The sequence below is a fragment of the Calliphora vicina genome, chromosome 2 (assembly GCF_958450345.1).
Source record: "Calliphora vicina chromosome 2, idCalVici1.1, whole genome shotgun sequence".
NCBI lineage: Eukaryota > Metazoa > Arthropoda > Insecta > Diptera > Calliphoridae > Calliphora > Calliphora vicina.
This window is the reverse complement of record NC_088781.1, coordinates 107726277-107746720: the sequence shown is the minus strand read 5'-3', so window position 1 is coordinate 107746720 and position 20444 is coordinate 107726277.

Genomic DNA, 20444 nt, shown 5'->3' with positions numbered 1-20444 from the left:
AAATTTATATCGCAGGTACGGAAAAACTATAGGAGGTATTGACATACTTTTTTTACATTTTTATTCCCCATGTGATGATCAAAAAATTCTGAAATTTATTTAACAAAATTTTTAAAAATTTGAAATTTTAGTTTTGAAACTGCCGTTAAAAAAATATTATTTTTGGTTATACCTGCTAGGTTAGTTAACTGTATCCTATGAACTTTAAATTTTTTAACCAATTTTTGTCTTTTATATCTTATTAGAATGAACATTACGTACACATTTCGATTCTTTTAAATTATATTGCAAAAGTAATTATTTAATGGGAAAAATTTAAAAAAAAAACTGAAAAAATTAATTTTTTTCCCCTTGTAAATGCACCTCAAAACTAATCCGAAATTCGGCACGGGTTGCCCTTCTTAGAACAAGCTAAAACATTTTTTTTAGGTCATTACGATAGTTTTCAGCGGGTACCGTTTCAACATTTCAAAAAATTTAATTCTAAGGGACACTCTAATATACATATAAATACATGGACCAGTATGTAATGCATCACGTGAGAACGGCTGTATCGATTTGTCTGATTTTTTTTATTCGATTCGTAATTTTCAGAAGATGGTTTGTAAAGATATAATAATTCAAAAATTCCTGGTAAAACTCGGAAATTTTGAGTTTTTAATATATTGCCTCCTTTTCACTTCTAATTTTTTAAGCATGAGAAGATTTTAGGAAAACTCAAAGAACACAATTTTACTGCCTTCTTCTCATTTTTCTATACGAGGGACCATTTAATTTTTATATATATAGATGAAATATTAATCATTAGTAAATAGTATTAAATAAATAAAAAGAGTAAAAATATTTATTCGATTAACGAATGAAAATATTTATTCCAATTACGATTACAAATGTTTATTTGACTAAAAAATAAAAATATTTGTACGACTAACGAATAAAAATATTTATTTGATTAACGAATAAAAATATTCTTTCAAGTAAAGAATATACATATAACGAATAAATATATTTATTCGAATATCGAATTGCATCAATTAAAACGAAAATTCCCTTGAATTATTAAACATATATGATAAATATTCATTGCAAATAATTATATTTTCTTGATAGGTGTAATTATAAATGTTATAACATTAATCAATATGACGCGATTAATCGAATTAATAGTAAATGAAAATAAAAAAAAAAATTTTTATGAAATACTTGTATCAACTTGGTTTGAAAACCTTGAAAATAGTGATGTAATACTAGTAAGTATTGAGTATTTAAAATTTGAGTTTTTGAGTATACAATAATCAAATGAACCTAATCAATACGCCAGATAAAAATCGTTTTATTAAATGTTGATAAAATTAATTTTAAAAAATATTAACATGACTGAATTTTTATTTTCCCTTAGTTTTAAACAAAGAGTATAATTGGATTCACAAAGTATCATGCCATATATTTCATAATGTTCTAATATTTCTTGATTTGGTGGTAGACTTATCCGACTTTTAGGCGTTCGCCGCAGTTCTTTGCTGATTGGTTACGACAGCACAATAAATGTAGTACTTAGTATTATTCTAGGACATTTTTTGCTTGAACAAGAAATATTGAATCCACTGTATTAATATCAATGTTGGTTTCCGCTAAACTACGGTTACCGAAATAACTGTAATTACCGTTAGTTTAAAAATATCGTTACCGATATATTCTTAAATATCGTGACGTCTTACCGTTACCGATATTCTAGTGCCGTTATCGAAATTATCCAAATTAGCGTTACCGTCACACAGTGGGGGATCTGAAAAAAAGTGGAAATAAATCTGTAACTTCTAAACGAATAGCCTGATTTTAATAAAATTTACCATGGCCATGGAGGAGGTGTCGATAAGAATAAGTTTTGAATTTCGGCCACAATGCCCCAAAGTGGTGCACCTCTGGTATATCAAAAATTAAAAATGATGCCGTTTTTGTTTGCGATCCGATTTGAAAGATTTTTATATATATGGAATCTACTAGACGAGATCTACATTGCTTTAGCCGTATATTATCTCTTATAGTTTACGAGTTATTCGCATTTGAAAAGTAAAATTTTATTTTATTTACCGGTTTATCTTATATAACGGATCCAATTCTTTCCAATTCAAATAAAAAAAAATAAAAAAGTCGTTTTTAAATTATACAGAAAATAAGAAAAATATAAATAGTGTATTTATCATTTTATGAAAGACAACATTTCGTGAAATATTATAAAAGCAAAATAATATCAAAATTCGTATTATTGCGTGGTCCAGAGCCTTCCGAAGTAGACCTATTTTTTATATAAATTTCAATTTAAGACAACATTTTCTCAAATCGCATAGCTGCTTTCAAAAAACTAAGACCCGTTTTGTGTGTCCCAATATATTCTTCAATATTGTGCAAAGGGATTTCATAGCCCCAAGCTTGGTGCCTTCAATAAATCAAAAAATCTAAAAAATCCCAATTTTGGGATTTTTGGAAAGTTTTTTGGGAATTGTGGGATTGTCATTAACAATTCACAAATATCTTTTTCACTTTTGGATTTGGATCGAAAGTTTCTATATATAAGTGTAAAATTTCATCAAAACCTATTCATAAACAAAACTTTTATTGCATTTTAAAAATTAAAATTTTTCAAAAAAATCAGCTATAATTTTGTATTCCCATATTTTTGAAAAAAGTCTTCTATAATTTTTTTAATTATTAAAAATTTTGTACATTTTTGAAAAGAGGACATAATTTCCTACACGCTGAAATATAATATGTATATTTTTTCTTTTCCACTAGTCAAATTTATGGATTCAAAATCAACAACATACAGAAAATTATAAAATCTTGCCGTTTTGTAATATATTTTTTTGCACTGCCTTGCCGACTGATTAATATTAATACTAAAAATGTAAATAATTTTTTTTATTGTTTTTGTTTAATTGTATGTTGTTAGAATCATTCCTAAAGGGCATTTTTCGGATTTCTAGTCTCCGATTTTTTTCCAGTCGTAATTCAGCTCTGGGTGAAGAAAGAGCTCGCTCGTCATTGTCATTATCGCTTAAGGGCAATCAGGCCGTTCCTTTTTCGCAGACTTCGAGATTTTTGCGCCTCACTCTCGCATTGGAGAATGTTTGGCATCGTCTAACTGTACCGCGTTACAATTTCTCGAAGTTTGCATTGTTCACATGCAATCGATTTTTGGTTTTTATAACCTAATTATACCCTACACCACCATAGTGGGGAGGGTATTATGCGTTTGTGCAGATGTTTGTAACTCCCAAAAATATTAGTCTAACACCCATCTTAATTTATACCGATCGACTTAGGATCACTTTCTGAGATTAAACGAGGTTGTCCATGTAAGCCTTGTGCGCAGAGTACAGGTCGCAAATTTGAAGATATTTCGATCAAATTTGGTACGTATTACTTTTTCGGCCCATGGACAAAGACTATTGAAACTGGCTGAAATCGGTGCATTATTTCACCTAGCCCCCATACAAATGTCCTTCCGAAATTGGACTTTATCGGTCATAAATGTTTAATTTATAAATTTATCTACACATAAGTTTTATATACACAAAATTCATGTCACCAAATTTTGTTAGGATCGGTCCATAATTAGTCATAGCTCCCATATAGACACGCTTCCGAAAATCACTTTAACGTGCATAAATCGCTTAAAAATGTTGGTATACTCACAAAATTCAACATAGTAAACTTTCATATAGACATAAATTACACGACCTAATTTCATGGTGATCGGTCCATAATTGGTCATAGCCCCTATATAAGGCCCACCTCAGAAAATCACTCAAAAATATAAATTATTGAAATTTTAAAAGAAAAATGTTTTTGCTCTTTTACTTAGTGTAGGGTATTATATTTTCGGGCTTGACCGACCATACTTTCTTACTTGTTTTTAATATGTACTTGATTTAACGATTCAATATTTCAAAAGTATTGAGTAGTACCTAGTATTGAAAAGTATCGACTTTTTACAACACTACTTGTAATCGTATGTGATTTATCCTTTACATCAAACTTAAATTTAAGTTTTAATAAAACACCCTCTTTGCACCTTCTACTTAATGGGTTGATGTATGTTACTAATGCAACCATTGAACATCATACCCAACATTTATTTTTCGTCATTCATCCTTGTAAAGTATGTCAGAGACCACACATAAGAATGACCAAATAAAAAACACAAAAAAGAAAGAACAAAAACTATGGTGACAATTCTCTAAGGAAGTAATTCATTTATTAGAGAAAAATTCAAAACCATAAATAAATAAAAATACAAACATCCATCTCATCTAATGCTGTTTTTGGTATAATTTTTTTTTGTTCATCACAAATTTTGAATAATGAGTCTTCAAGTTTAAACCTAACACACAAACAAAATATGTCCTGTTAAGGAACAAACATTATTCACTTGTTTTGACTGGCTTTTTTTTTATCTGTGACTTAAAGTTTGAATTTGAGGATGTATAAAGGCCATTTTCATTCGTTCATTCAGTGATGCCAGTGAAGTTTAGCAGAGTGTAGTGTCATTTTGACCAGTCGGCAATGTAATCACTTCAAATTACCACTAGATTAGTCTCGAGGGGCTTTTGAGAAACAACAGCAACAAAAATGATGGAAAATAAAAAAATCTCTCCCAAATATGGGAGCTATTCGTATTGTCTTTTGACATTTCCCATCATGTGTTGGAGTAAGAGTTAGCAAAGCAGAATCCTTTCCCCCAAAATTTAATTTTCTAAGATGATTTTTAGTTTTAAGCCACACAATTCTTTCTGTTTTTGTCCGTTTCATTTGTGCAATTGTTGGCGACACATTTTGTTGTTATCAGCGACATCTTTTTGTCCACTCAAGGTTTCTTTTATATTTTTTTCAAAGTCCTTTTTTTTTTTTGTTTTTTCCTTCTAAGATTTCATACTTAAGACATTTTATGTAATTCATTGCTAAAACGCTAATTCGTGGTGTTACATTGAGTTCTTTTGCTGTTCCTATTTCCACCACGTTTTTTTTTTATTAAATCCTTATTTTTTTCAGAAAGGGTGTTATCTTTCTTTGTGTCTATGGATGTGGGGTGAGCGTCAGGATATGTCAGAGTGTGTTGGTTTTCTTATGAAATTCTTGAGTTGAAATAAAAGAAAAATTCGTTGAATGTTTTTTTTTTACTTTTTTAAATTTTATATTTCTTTTGTTTGTTTGTCTGTTACTGTCTTGTCGCATCTTGTCCTATCTTGTCTTTAATTAAAAAAAGTGACCACAGTAATTAGCCCTGTGGCATGAAAAAAAATCAAAAAAAAATAAAAGTATTTTTTAGTAAAGAGTAAAGGAGCCAAGAAAGATGACACTTTTCTACGCGTTTGTTGTAAATGAGAAGAACTGTTTAAATATTTAAATTATTATATTATAAAGTTCTTTAAAAATAACATAATTGTGACAAACCAAAGCGTGTTCCTTAAGCTAAAGCAGACAGACTAATTTTGTATATAGTTCCATACTAATTCTGGATTGACCCACACGGAGCTTCATTTTGAACTCATGTTGTTTATATTGATTTTAAATATCAATAACAAGCAGATAATCCCAAAACTAACTAATACTTAAGGCAAATCTCGACAGAGCCAATCATGAAATTGTTCCAGAATATGTCAACAAAATCTTGGAAAATAAATGAAATCATGTTCCATAAATAAATTAAATATTTATTAAATTTATTTACCGACATTTTTAAATAAATCAAATAAATGAAACTAATTAATATTGCTAATTTATAATACTCTATATTAAAAACTCTAGCTTAGTTTGTAATATATATCGAAAAACTAACATTTCTCCAACAGTAACCAACACACAGCTCATTTATTTTTGTCTTATTTTCAGCAAAGTCCGTTGCAAACTAAAAATCATTGATGGATTCAATGTCCCTTAAGGGATTTGAACTGAAGAGTTTCCACAAAAGAAACCCGAAGCACATGATGAAACCAAACAAAAAAAAACACACAATGATAAATGTATTTGCAAAGTAGAAAAAAAATTTTTATAAATACTAAAAATCATCTAACTGAGTAGACAAAAATACATTATCAAAGTTTTGTTTTTATGTTGAGGTCATGTTAGTTTTACTTTGTGCCAATAACATCTAATGGGAAAAAGGGGTGACCACCAATGGGGTCAGTCCTATTCTATAATATAAACATATTTTCTACATTCTTCTAGAAATGTGACTTTGTAACTGTGAGTGTGTGGAATATATCAAAGTAAAGCCATAACAAAACAACAATGTTACAAAATTTATCTGGAAAGGTTGTAGCAATTGTTGCTACTTATACTTACATCAATGTGTTAAGGGGTAAAAAAATGTTGTATGTGTAAAATGTACCCTTAAAAAAGTTGGCATTTTTTGTTACAACAAAAAAAAAAGGAATTTTAATTATTCTCAAAGGTATAATTTTGTTTGAGAATAAAAAGGATCAGTTTTTATCCATAGTTTGAGTTATACTTTTTTGTTGACGTAGCTTAGTTTACTTTGTGTATGTTGGTTTTTTGACGAATATTTCAAGGATTCCATCAAAAGTACTGACATAAACACTAATCACATTGAAATATATTTTTTGTATTTTACTGGCCTCAAAACAGAAAAGTTGCCATTTGCCTACAATAGAATTTAATATATTTGGGAGGTGTGCCTTTATATAGTAGAGCTTCAAGATATAGTAGAGCTCCAAGACTAGACTATGACTAGACTATGACTAGACTATGACTAGACTATGACTAGACTATGACTAGACTATGACTAGACTATGACTAGACTATGACTAGACTATGACTAGACTATGACTAGACTATGACTAGACTATGACTAGACTATGACTAGACTATGACTAGACTATGACTAGACTATGACTAGACTATGACTAGACTATGACTAGACTATGACTAGACTATGACTAGACTATGACTAGACTATGACTAGACTATGACTAGACTATGACTAGACTATGACTAGACTATGACTAGACTATGACTAGACTATGACTAGACTATGACTAGACTATGACTAGACTATGACTAGACTATGACTAGACTATGACTAGACTATGACTAGACTATGACTAGACTATGACTAGACTATGACTAGACTATGACTAGACTATGACTAGACTATGACTAGACTATGACTAGACTATGACTAGACTATGACTAGACTATGACTAGACTATGACTAGACTATGACTAGACTATGACTAGACTATGACTAGACTATGACTAGACTATGACTAGACTATGACTAGACTATGACTAGACTATGACTAGACTATGACTAGACTATGACTAGACTATGACTAGACTATGACTAGACTATGACTAGACTATGACTAGACTATGACTAGACTATGACTAGACTATGACTAGACTATGACTAGACTATGACTAGACTATGACTAGACTATGACTAGACTATGACTAGACTATGACTAGACTATGACTAGACTATGACTAGACTATGACTAGACTATGACTAGACTATGACTAGACTATGACTAGACTATGACTAGACTATGACTAGACTATGACTAGACTATGACTAGACTATGACTAGACTATGACTAGACTATGACTAGACTATGACTAGACTATGACTAGACTATGACTAGACTATGACTAGACTATGACTAGACTATGACTAGACTATGACTAGACTATGACTAGACTATGACTAGACTATGACTAGACTATGACTAGACTATGACTAGACTATGACTAGACTATGACTAGACTATGACTAGACTATGACTAGACTATGACTAGACTATGACTAGACTATGACTAGACTATGACTAGACTATGACTAGACTATGACTAGACTATGACTAGACTATGACTAGACTATGACTAGACTATGACTAGACTATGACTAGACTATGACTAGACTATGACTAGACTATGACTAGACTATGACTAGACTATGACTAGACTATGACTAGACTATGACTAGACTATGACTAGACTATGACTAGACTATGACTAGACTATGACTAGACTATGACTAGACTATGACTAGACTATGACTAGACTATGACTAGACTATGACTAGACTATGACTAGACTATGACTAGACTATGACTAGACTATGACTAGACTATGACTAGACTATGACTAGACTATGACTAGACTATGACTAGACTATGACTAGACTATGACTAGACTATGACTAGACTATGACTAGACTATGACTAGACTATGACTAGACTATGACTAGACTATGACTAGACTATGACTAGACTATGACTAGACTATGACTAGACTATGACTAGACTATGACTAGACTATGACTAGACTATGACTAGACTATGACTAGACTATGACTAGACTATGACTAGACTATGACTAGACTATGACTAGACTATGACTAGACTATGACTAGACTATGACTAGACTATGACTAGACTATGACTAGACTATGACTAGACTATGACTAGACTATGACTAGACTATGACTAGACTATGACTAGACTATGACTAGACTATGACTAGACTATGACTAGACTATGACTAGACTATGACTAGACTATGACTAGACTATGACTAGACTATGACTAGACTATGACTAGACTATGACTAGACTATGACTAGACTATGACTAGACTATGACTAGACTATGACTAGACTATGACTAGACTATGACTAGACTATGACTAGACTATGACTAGACTATGACTAGACTATGACTAGACTATGACTAGACTATGACTAGACTATGACTAGACTATGACTAGACTATGACTAGACTATGACTAGACTATGACTAGACTATGACTAGACTATGACTAGACTATGACTAGACTATGACTAGACTATGACTAGACTATGACTAGACTATGACTAGACTATGACTAGACTATGACTAGACTATGACTAGACTATGACTAGACTATGACTAGACTATGACTAGACTATGACTAGACTATGACTAGACTATGACTAGACTATGACTAGACTATGACTAGACTATGACTAGACTATGACTAGACTATGACTAGACTATGACTAGACTATGACTAGACTATGACTAGACTATGACTAGACTATGACTAGACTATGACTAGACTATGACTAGACTATGACTAGACTATGACTAGACTATGACTAGACTATGACTAGACTATGACTAGACTATGACTAGACTATGACTAGACTATGACTAGACTATGACTAGACTATGACTAGACTATGACTAGACTATGACTAGACTATGACTAGACTATGACTAGACTATGACTAGACTATGACTAGACTATGACTAGACTATGACTAGACTATGACTAGACTATGACTAGACTATGACTAGACTATGACTAGACTATGACTAGACTATGACTAGACTATGACTAGACTATGACTAGACTATGACTAGACTATGACTAGACTATGACTAGACTATGACTAGACTATGACTAGACTATGACTAGACTATGACTAGACTATGACTAGACTATGACTAGACTATGACTAGACTATGACTAGACTATGACTAGACTATGACTAGACTATGACTAGACTATGACTAGACTATGACTAGACTATGACTAGACTATGACTAGACTATGACTAGACTATGACTAGACTATGACTAGACTATGACTAGACTATGACTAGACTATGACTAGACTATGACTAGACTATGACTAGACTATGACTAGACTATGACTAGACTATGACTAGACTATGACTAGACTATGACTAGACTATGACTAGACTATGACTAGACTATGACTAGACTATGACTAGACTATGACTAGACTATGACTAGACTATGACTAGACTATGACTAGACTATGACTAGACTATGACTAGACTATGACCAGACTATATTATTGCCACAAAGGTATCAAATGTTCAGAATTCCTCAGTAGAGTATTTTCAAGTCGATTAGTACCAACTGGGTACTTTCTATGTTTATAAACCTTTTGCCTATTGGTTCAAATTGTACGAGAACAAATTTAAGCTTTACATACGCCTGTTATACTGAAAACAATGTGATCATGTATCAATGTCAATGAGAATCTTAAAGATCCCACCTCTCGCAGCAGCAACATTGAATACAATTGGTTGGTGCAACAGCACAGTAAGAAATTTGAGAAGATTGACAGCTGAATGCTAACATCAAGACTTTTAAGGTAATGCGAAGAAAAAACTAAAAATGTTGATGGACAAAACAATAAACTGGTACGAGTATGTAGAAAAAGAAACAAAAACCCAAACCACAAATATGGTAGCTACTTTCATGGTGCACTAAATGGCCAAAACAGAAAACGCCTCTTTCATTGTAGGAGAAAATTCCAAAGATCTTTTTAAAAAAAAACATTTAAGAACTTTTCATACTACAATTTTTTTTAGACACTTTGTCTAGCAATACTATTTTAAAAATAGAAAAAAATTAAAACAAATTCTCCATAAATTCTGAAATTGTTAATGTTCAGTTTGTTTATTTTAAATCTAAATAAATTTCAATTGAAATGTTTATGCTGCAACCCACTGTGTATGACAACAAATTTACGATTCTTATTTTTCTTTGGCTTCACAATATAATTGCACTCAGGCCACATGGATGGATGGATGGCTAGCTATAACCATATTCATCTCATCTCTTGGAAAACATACTTCATCAAGAAAAATAAACAATATATAGGGAACAACAGCTCTCACTGACTCGTCATGTAACAAGATACTGAAGGATTGATCGCATTCTTTACAACAATATAACACATGATTGAAACTAAAGTTGCCCCTAATTGTTGGTGCTCGAGTTGTTTTGATTGCTAGAGAATATTTAATATTGTATTATGGTCTCATCATGCAGTTTTTTTTTATAATCTGTTTAATTTTCTGATATTTTATAACAAATCGGCAAATTTTTCTTCTCTCTAGCCTGTCAAGTTGTATATGAGTATTTCAAATAATTTTGTTTGTAAAAAATTTCCTTTTCAACACTACAATCTGTCTAGTTGATTTGTTTGAATGGTCTGGTCTGATGTTGTTGATTTTTCATTCATGATTTTTACTTTTTTTTTTTTGACTTGTTCTAGCGATTTGTTGGTATTTCCATCCATGTGTCAGTTGCTGCGTCAATCTGTATGCCAAAATTTCTCAAAAAAAAAAAAGATTTTATTCGCATATGATGTTGCTATTCGCTTGTGGCATGCTAATATTGTATGCAGGCTGTAATAGTTGCAAACAGATTGTTAAAGAGTGAATTCACTTTTGAAAATTAGTTAACAGAACTTTGGAAATATATCTTAAAAGTTGCTTTATTTACCTATTTTGATGTTTTTACTGGGTCATATTTTTTGTGAAATTGTGAATAATGTTATGGTCGTTTGTGGAGTAGAACTCCCCTGGATATCAACCGATAAAGGAGTTTCCTACATGTAGTTGATATTGGGAGTCTAAGGTTTAATGTCGTTTAATAATTGCTAACTCACGATTTAATGCTGCTTTTGCAAAAGGTAAGTTCATATGAGAGCTCGACGAAAAAACTGAAAAGACTCTCATACTTTTTTCTAAGGTTTATAGTTTTATAAAGAGAGAGTTTTAGTAAATATTGTTCTGTAAGCATTCATGGTTAAAAGAACCCACTAAAAAAGCGAATATTTTGACAGTAGAAGACTGCATATCTTATTTGGTGAGGCGAGCTTGTCGGTGGTTTTTCGGCAATAGTGCAATGGTAACAAAATAGCTCATTTGCAGCATTACTTTAACTATAATAATTCTCCAGATATTTAATTATAACTATTTTCCTTATATGAAAAAAATCATTTTCAATAAGCCGATCCCGGCCAATTTCAGCCAAACATCCTAAAAATATAACAAAATGATTCAGACAAATCTAAAAGACTCTCGAAATTAAAATTTTCTTTGCTAAACTTCGTATAGTGGTACTAATCTTAGAGACTTTCACAATTATTATTCTCCAAATATTCGAAAATAACTAATGCAATCCAGCGGTTACAGTTCTCCTGATATACGAAATTAATTATTTATTTTCATTTCGTGGGGTGCCACGACCACTAATCTAATCCCGACCATTTTCAGACAATTTATGTAAAATGATATGTGTGCTATTCGGACAATATTTGATGAATCTTTCAATTATGGTTCTCGAGTTGTTTAGAAATAACTATTTACTTTGTTACCCTCTGTCCGATCCCTCCCGTATGCAGTGATAAGAAATTGATTCGTATAAAGTTTGACGACTCACAATTATAGTTCTGCAGATATTCGAAAACACTATTTACTTTACATGGGAGGACCCTCACCCGCTAATTCACTTCCGTCCATTTTCAGTCAGACAATGTATAATTATAAAAGAGATATTCGGACAAAGTTTGAAGAATATCGTAATTATGGTTCTTAAATATTAAAAAACCCTCTCATTTGCTCTTCGGACAAAGTTTGTAGACTTCCACAATTATAGTTTTCCAGATATTTGAAAATAACTATTTACTTTGTATGGGTGGTGTCCATTGGCGTAGATAGAGGGGTGCTGGGGTGGTCAGATGCGAGACTGGGTGGTTTTACCAGATAAAAATTTGGAAAGTCGCAGAAAGATTTTTTTGGATTTGTAGATTGTTCCGTTAAGATATTCCTGTGTCCTAGAACATTTATCAAGGGGTTTTTGGAACCCAAAAAGTTAAAAAATATTCCAATGCCAATCGTACAACGGAGCACATGTAATGTTTTGTTTTCACAAGCTAAAATAAATGAGTAAAATCCGCAAGCCATTTTGGTTCATTGTTTATCCGACAGGCTAAACTTAGTTATTGTGGATTCGTGTTCACATATATCATCAGCGCAAACATTCTTATCATAGCGGCATTATACATTACTACTAGTTCTGCCATTTTTAAATATAGAGAGTTTAGATATAAATAAATCTTTTAAACTCAAAAATAGTATTTTGTCTAACTATTATAATAAGGAACAAATAACAGTTTAGATCAAGAGGTAAATTAAAAAAACCCCATTTAAATATAAAAAGAAAATTATAAAAAAAATTATAAAAATATTTTATAAAATAAATTATCAGTTTTAAATATTGAAAATGAAATAGTTATGTTAGCAAACTGTGATATTTTAGTTTTGTTTTAATAAAAAATTATTTTTGTTTATAAAAAAAAATGTTTATTTTTACTATATATTATTTTTACTATATATCTTCAGTTCTGTCTCAATTATAGTTCTGCAGATATTCGAAAATAACTATTTACTTTGTATGGGTGGTGCCACGCCCATTTTGAGGCAAACATTGCACAATGGTACCGAAGTAAATCCCTCGAATTTTGCGATTTTCACAATGATAGTTCACCAGATATTCAATAATAACTACTTCAAATTTCAATATACAAAGTAATCTATTGGTGGCATCAATCTTATCAATAGAGACAAATATTTCAATATGATATTACTACGAAAGAGTTATTGGAAACAGCTGAAAATATCTGTAAGAATCGTTAGGTTAGTTTCCAGGCTAAACCAACCAGATTCTCTGATGAAAGAGTAGATTCGTCTAATACTCAACCTTGATAGCTCATCTAAGCATGATAGGAATGGTGTTGCGAGGATGCGTTCCTTCAAGATTAGCAGAGCCAAGCATTGACAGAATATGTGGGACACCGTCTCCTCCTCTTCTTCATTATGCCAGCTCCTACAGTAGTCATTGTACCGTAGGCCCAATATTCTAGCATGTGTCAAAATTATACAGTGTCCTTTAATGAAGGAAACAATTAGCCTTATTTGCTCACAACGAAATTCAATAAGTAGATTCGTCCTGCTGGTATCATACCGGGTCAAGTAAACACAGGAAGACTCATTGGTCCACCTGCTTCGTGCAGATTCATGATTTAACAAGGAAAATACCAGAAAAGGGGTCGATCTCCTCATCATCCATCATCGCACCCCTTTCTGCCAGTTCGTCTCCTATACAATTACACTGATATCCATAGTAACCTAGATGTAGTGAGGACACCCGCTTATCAGTTAACTGTAGCCTTGTTATCAATAAATATGCGTATATCACCAGATATTCGATAAAACCTCAGCCAGTTGGATGCACGTTTAATGGCTGTAACTTCCGTCTGAAGAGCCGTACAGAAGTTAGGTAGCCTGAAGTAGGATTTAATCCCATAGTTATCAACAAACCACAACCGACCCTACTGCCCCTTTTTCAGCCATCAGTATATACCCTTATGACATCATCAGGGGGAAGAGTCCGCGCTGCCATAAATCCCTATTCGAGATTATAATAACGAAGTGCCTATCGAAAAAGGTTTTGCGATGCGATGTTTTTCGACATTACTATGCAAGTGCCCATAGTAGTTTAGTATCTTAGAGTGCCCATGGTCTTTACCAGACCACGAACATCCAGCATTCAGTCTCACAGCAGTGTTGAGAGCCATTTGTATTACCATCAAATCAACTGGTAACCAACCAGTTTAGGATAGTAAAAAGTGCCTTAGAGGGGGTAGTCCTTATTGCGCCTGTAATCAGTATCGCAATAGTGTTGAGAACTCGTTCAATGGCCTTCCGGTGAGTAGCATTATCCAAGGCGTACCACAGTACCAATACTCCATAGAAAAAGATGGGCTTGACAACTGCTTTGAAGATCCAATTGAGACCCTTCGGCATAATACCCCAGTTGGTACCAATTGCCTTTTTACAGAAGTAGATGACCACAAAAGCCTTGTTAATCCTGCTTTGAATATTCAAATTCCAGGATAATCTTCTACCTTTTATGCCATTCAGTCCGTGTGTTCTAAACTCATCGATCTTGTACCTCCTAATGAAGATATTGTATCCAGAAATTTACCAGATATAAAAACTGCAACATCGTCAGCATATGCGACTGTCTTGATCTTTCCGTTGTCCATCCTGATCATAGCTAAATTCCACAGAAGTGGTGGTAATGAACCACCCTGCGGGGTTCCACGATTGGCGACTTTTGAAACACTTATGCGACCTAGATTAGCACAAATGACTCTATAACCGAGTATCTTTCAGACTAGCCGGCGAACACATATATCAATTCCCAATTCAACCATCGCGATGCATCGCAGATAGGATGGCATTGAGCCTGACATTGTTAAAAGCTCCTTTAATATCGAGAAAGGCAACAAGTGAATACTCCTTATGTAGTAGCGACTCTTCAATGGAGCCAACTAACGAATGTGGAGTTATTTCCACAGATCTGCCCTTGGTGTAGGCATGTTGGTATTTAGAGATGAATTCCGTCGGAATGGCCATTCTCAGATATACGTCAATCACCCTTTCAGCAAAAAGGATGCAAGACAAATTGACCTGTAATCCTTTGGTTTAGTATGAGTCGCCTTACCACCTTTAGGAATGAAGACTACTCTACTTCTCGTCCACCATGTAGGGATATAGGCCCATAAATCGTTAACTGGGCCTACACTTTAATTGGCTGTCCGGGTCTTTTGTATGATTGGCCTGCCATGGAAATGATAACCTATCTGGGAGTTCAACAAAATACTGTTTCTTTTCTCTGTATCAATAACATACGATAGACTGGATTATTTATCTACAATGCATTGTCTATTCTTAAGTTGGCATATTAAAATTCTAGTTTTTAAGGAGGAAAATAAACCTTGAATGTCGCTCATATCTTAGCCAGATACCTAAACATTTTAATAATAGGAACAGAATGGTCGGGGCTCCCAGACATATGCAGAGAGAAGTATGGTTTTCTGAGCTTGATAGACTGGGAACTAGGTTTGAAATACGTCTCTGGAAAACTAAGACTTAGACGTAGGATCAAAGAGTTCGCGAATATGATATTGTTCAACAATAATGATTTCAGAAGAGCCAGGCAGCTATGAACTTAATTGAATGTAAGGTGCTCTGCCTAATTAATGACTAAGAGCCATATTAGTGTATGAAGAAATACGTTGTTGGCAATATCTGTCTATTGTTTCGTGTGCAAAGATTGTGGCAAAAAGTTGAAAATTTATCAAAGAATTTTAATAATTCAACAAAACAAATATTGTATGACCATTAAAATACAAAACAGATGTTTTTTTGGGGTAGTTCCGTGACCTGTTACTCTTCTTAGGACTTGGAACTACACCATTTTTCATTGAAATTGAGAAAATTTCAAATGAAATTGAGAAATTCCATTTAAAATTGAGAAAATTCCAAATCAAATTGAGAAATTCAATTTTAAATTGAGAAAATTCTAAATAAAATTGAGAAACATTATATAAATTATTTTAAACTAAAAATAACAAAATTAACGATTATATCAGATGTGAAAAGATGTGGTGGTCTGTATAGAGAGATCAATTTCAATTTATTTTGTCGTAGAAAACATGGTTGGTCTCGTGTTGGATCTCGAACAGTTCTTTCGGTACCTACTTCCCGTGGCCCTGAAAGCCACCTGATAGGTGCAATTGGTACCGCAGTCATTATTCAAATGGATAGTAGCAGAGGTTCGTTCACTGCCGAAAGCGCAAACGAATGGGTCAAAAGTGTTGATAGCAAGAGTTGGGTAATCAGTTATCTGAACTCGTTCATTGAGTTCCTATTCACCAATGCTTAACCCTATTGAAATAATTTGGTCCAAAATCAAAAGTATTGTGAAGTCAAAGATGAATATACCAACCGTAAATCCTCCTAATGTAGGAGAGCTGAGGATTTTATATCTTCAAGAATTAATTATCGATTCCAAGTCCTGTATAACTACTAAAGATTGCAATAGAGCTATACAATATACAACATCATTCCACCAAAGCGCTTTGGAATTCCAAGATATGCCTGTTGGTCATATGTTTTTGTTTAATGTATATTATTTATGTAGAGTAAAATAAAATTTTCTCAATTTCATTTGGAATTTTCTTAATTTCAATTAGAATTTTCCCAATTTCATTTGGAATTTTCTCAATTTCAAATGGAAATTCTCAATTTCAATTGGAATTTTCTCAATTTGAAATGGAATTTCTCAATTTCATTTGGAATTTTCTCCATTTAAAATGGAAATTCTCAATATCATTTGGAATTTTCTCAATATCATGCTATTACTTCTGAGAGTAAGTAGTTGATGTTTCGAGAACTCATAGTACTGGAGTTCTTAAAATACTACACAAAATAAAAACTGAATTTGGTTATTGTTTCTTTATTAGGTACAAATGAAGCAATTTAATTAAATCAATTCCCTAAAACAATTAATTCTTTTAGCTCGCAAATTTGTTTGTTTGATTACTTAAGTGAGTATGATTTCTTATTTTTAAATATTTATTGGATATTATTGCTGTTTTTGTTATGTTTATAAATGAAAACACCAACCAAGAAATTCATAATCATTGATTTGATTTGTGCGTTTGTTTTGATCGCCTTCATCATCGCCAACCGCAACGTTCTCATCACATTTTTTTTTTTTTGATTTTGGATTATTGTCGAACTGAGTGTAAATGAAGATTGTTTGAATTATTAAAGAGATTTATATATTTTATATGAAAACAGAAGGCAAAAAAAAACAACAACAATAAATTTAATATGATTAATTAATTGTTTATTTAGATTTCGGTGATTTAAAACAAACAGCAACACATGATGGCAATTAATTTGCAAAAATGTTGTATGTACGAGTATGAAAAAACATGTGATGAATGTATAAATTGAAAGATTTGTGCAGAGAGATTTATGGAAGGGAAATAAATATGGAAAATATGGTTTTGTTGGAATTAGAATTTTGAAAATAAAAAGTAATGATACGAAACTAAAACAACAAATGTTGAAGGAAGCGATATTTAAAGTTTCTTTTAGCCATATTTCATTCAAATTACTATCACAAATATGTTTATGATAGAGGCTAAGCTATTTCTGATAATTTATGTATATTTTATGAGTTTTTCTTTTTAACTCCTCCAACAATTCCACTTAACTGAAACCATTAGATTGTTTACGCTGAAATAGTGAAATGCCTTTTACTATGAATCTTGGCTAAAATACGAGTACGATTTTAAGCAAATTGTTAAAACACGTGTTCTGTTTTAATGGTCTACTACCTTAAAGGTTGTTTTATTTTGTTTTGTTGGACTTTGTTTCGTTTGCGTTCCACCATCATCCCTACTTGGTTAATATTTCTGCTGAAGTATTTTCACGTTAATTACATTGATTTATGGATCCATTGTTTTGTATTTAGTATTTTACATGGTAATACGAAACGAATTGCCTCTACTTACTACTACTTTGCTGCAATATTGTGTACAATATTGCATTTGTATTGTAATGTAATGTACTGTAAATGCAATGTAATGTAAAGTAAGTTAATGTCATGCCAAATATATATGAATGCTAAACACAAACAGAACAAAAAAAAAACAAACTTATTTGAAACTAAGTAAACAAGCCAATATGTAAAATATATTTACGCATGTTTTATGCTTTTTGGTTTAACTTAAGGTAGTAAGTATCTAAACAATTGCAATGGTTTTACACTGTTTACAAGGGAATGGTTAAATATAATATGCGGAATTTGTAAATTTAGAGCCTCATTAAATAACATTTATGAATGTTCCATCAACATAATTGTGGTGCTAAGGATAATTACTGAAATTTGTGAAACACTAGTCCTTCGGCAATCGCAAGGGTATCGATAGGAGAGGATAACGGGAGTAAAAACGTCAGGACCTTAGTTTTCGCAGGTATGGAGAGCTTACTCGAATGATTCATGAGCTCTATGAAGTCTTGATGCAGGAAGAATGAATAAAGCTTGATGACTATACTTCATGGTAGATCCATGAGCATTTCTCAGTGATTTTATTGCAGACGACTGGAATGCTTTAAATTCTTCTGAGACTTTAGTTAGAGGTTCATACACTTCCTCAGTGTTTGTCGACATAATTTATTTCTAAAAGTACTTCATATGTTATACTACGTACTTCTAACTCTTAGCCAAGGAAGTTTGCGATCGCTGTTTTGTTACCACCAAGAAATTCTCCTTTTTCCATTTTCCTGATATTTTTAACGTTTTCGCCTAGAACGTTAAATCTTAGACCACTCTTTACCTGCTTGATAATATCTACAGGTAAATGATAGATAATGGTTTATATCTCTATTTTGCTTTTTGAGCACCATTCAACTTTCAGAGCTTCTGGATCTACGCTTCTGACATCTTTACTGGTAACTTCTGCGGTGGATTTGCTTTAAAAAGGAGAGTTAAGAAAACTGCAAATAATCAGTTTTCTTTAAGGTTCATGTATTTTTTTTTTATTTTATTTTTCCCCTTGGGACATTGGGTTTATGAGTCTCTTTTAGTCCCGGTCCACATTGTGAATCATTAGCTGCAAAACATTTTTAAATTCTATTTTGAAACTGCATTCGTGCAGACACAATGAGGTTTTAGTTTTCAGTTTTTGACATTTCTGTGGATGGATACTCCACAGAAACAGCATGTACATGAAACAGAGCACCCTTTTCCATTCCTCTTTCCCCTTTCAGCAACAAACTCAAATGGTTTGCAGAAAATGTATGGACGGTATGGACGGGGACTTACGAATTAATGCTGTTGGTGTTCCTTGGCTCTGGATTTTTGGCCATGCATCCGCTGCACACTAGCAAATCTCTCATGTGCTTTCGATTGGTTTTCTTTATGGATATTCGTACATGTTCCAATAAACTCCATCGACTGTTAAATTATTCTTCCAAGCATGGTTGGAATTTCCACATTTATTACGAAGGGCCCTTATATAACATCCAATCCTGATCCGCCAACCGTATGTTGAGAAGTTTGAAGGTACTTTAAAACTTGCCAGATTTTAATGGGATACCTCAGCCTGGGTGATGCACCAATTCAAGTCAGTTTTCCAGAAATATCGTAATTGAAACCGTACTGGGCTTAATGTTAATGCCACTCGGTGAGGCCTTTACCTCGGTGATATCTCGTGCTAGGATTTATCCCAATTACAGCGTGGTTGTCAGGGTTTTTCTAATGATTCCCATGTTTAGACTAGACCATATGAAGAATTCACAAATACTTATAGGATGGGTAGTATGACATATACGTGATAAAATTATTGCAATAATGTGTAACAGATGCCAAAATTTTGGTCACACTGCTGTTAGATGTAAAAGTGCAAATTACTATTAAAGTTTGTGTATTTGCATGCAAAATACTGGTGATCAAAACCTGCTGTAACTGAATTATCGTGCATCAGTTCAGTATATATTAAGACACAATATCAGTGATATGAATGTGGATATAGGAATTATTAGTTAGCAGTATTAAAACGTTGATTCGGTCAAGATTTTAATGGAATCACTCGTTTAGCTTGATGTGGTTCTGATGAATGAGCAGACTTTTAATGGAAATGGAGGGGGTTAAAATATGTATATTGCATTTGCCAGCTCTAATCATTTCA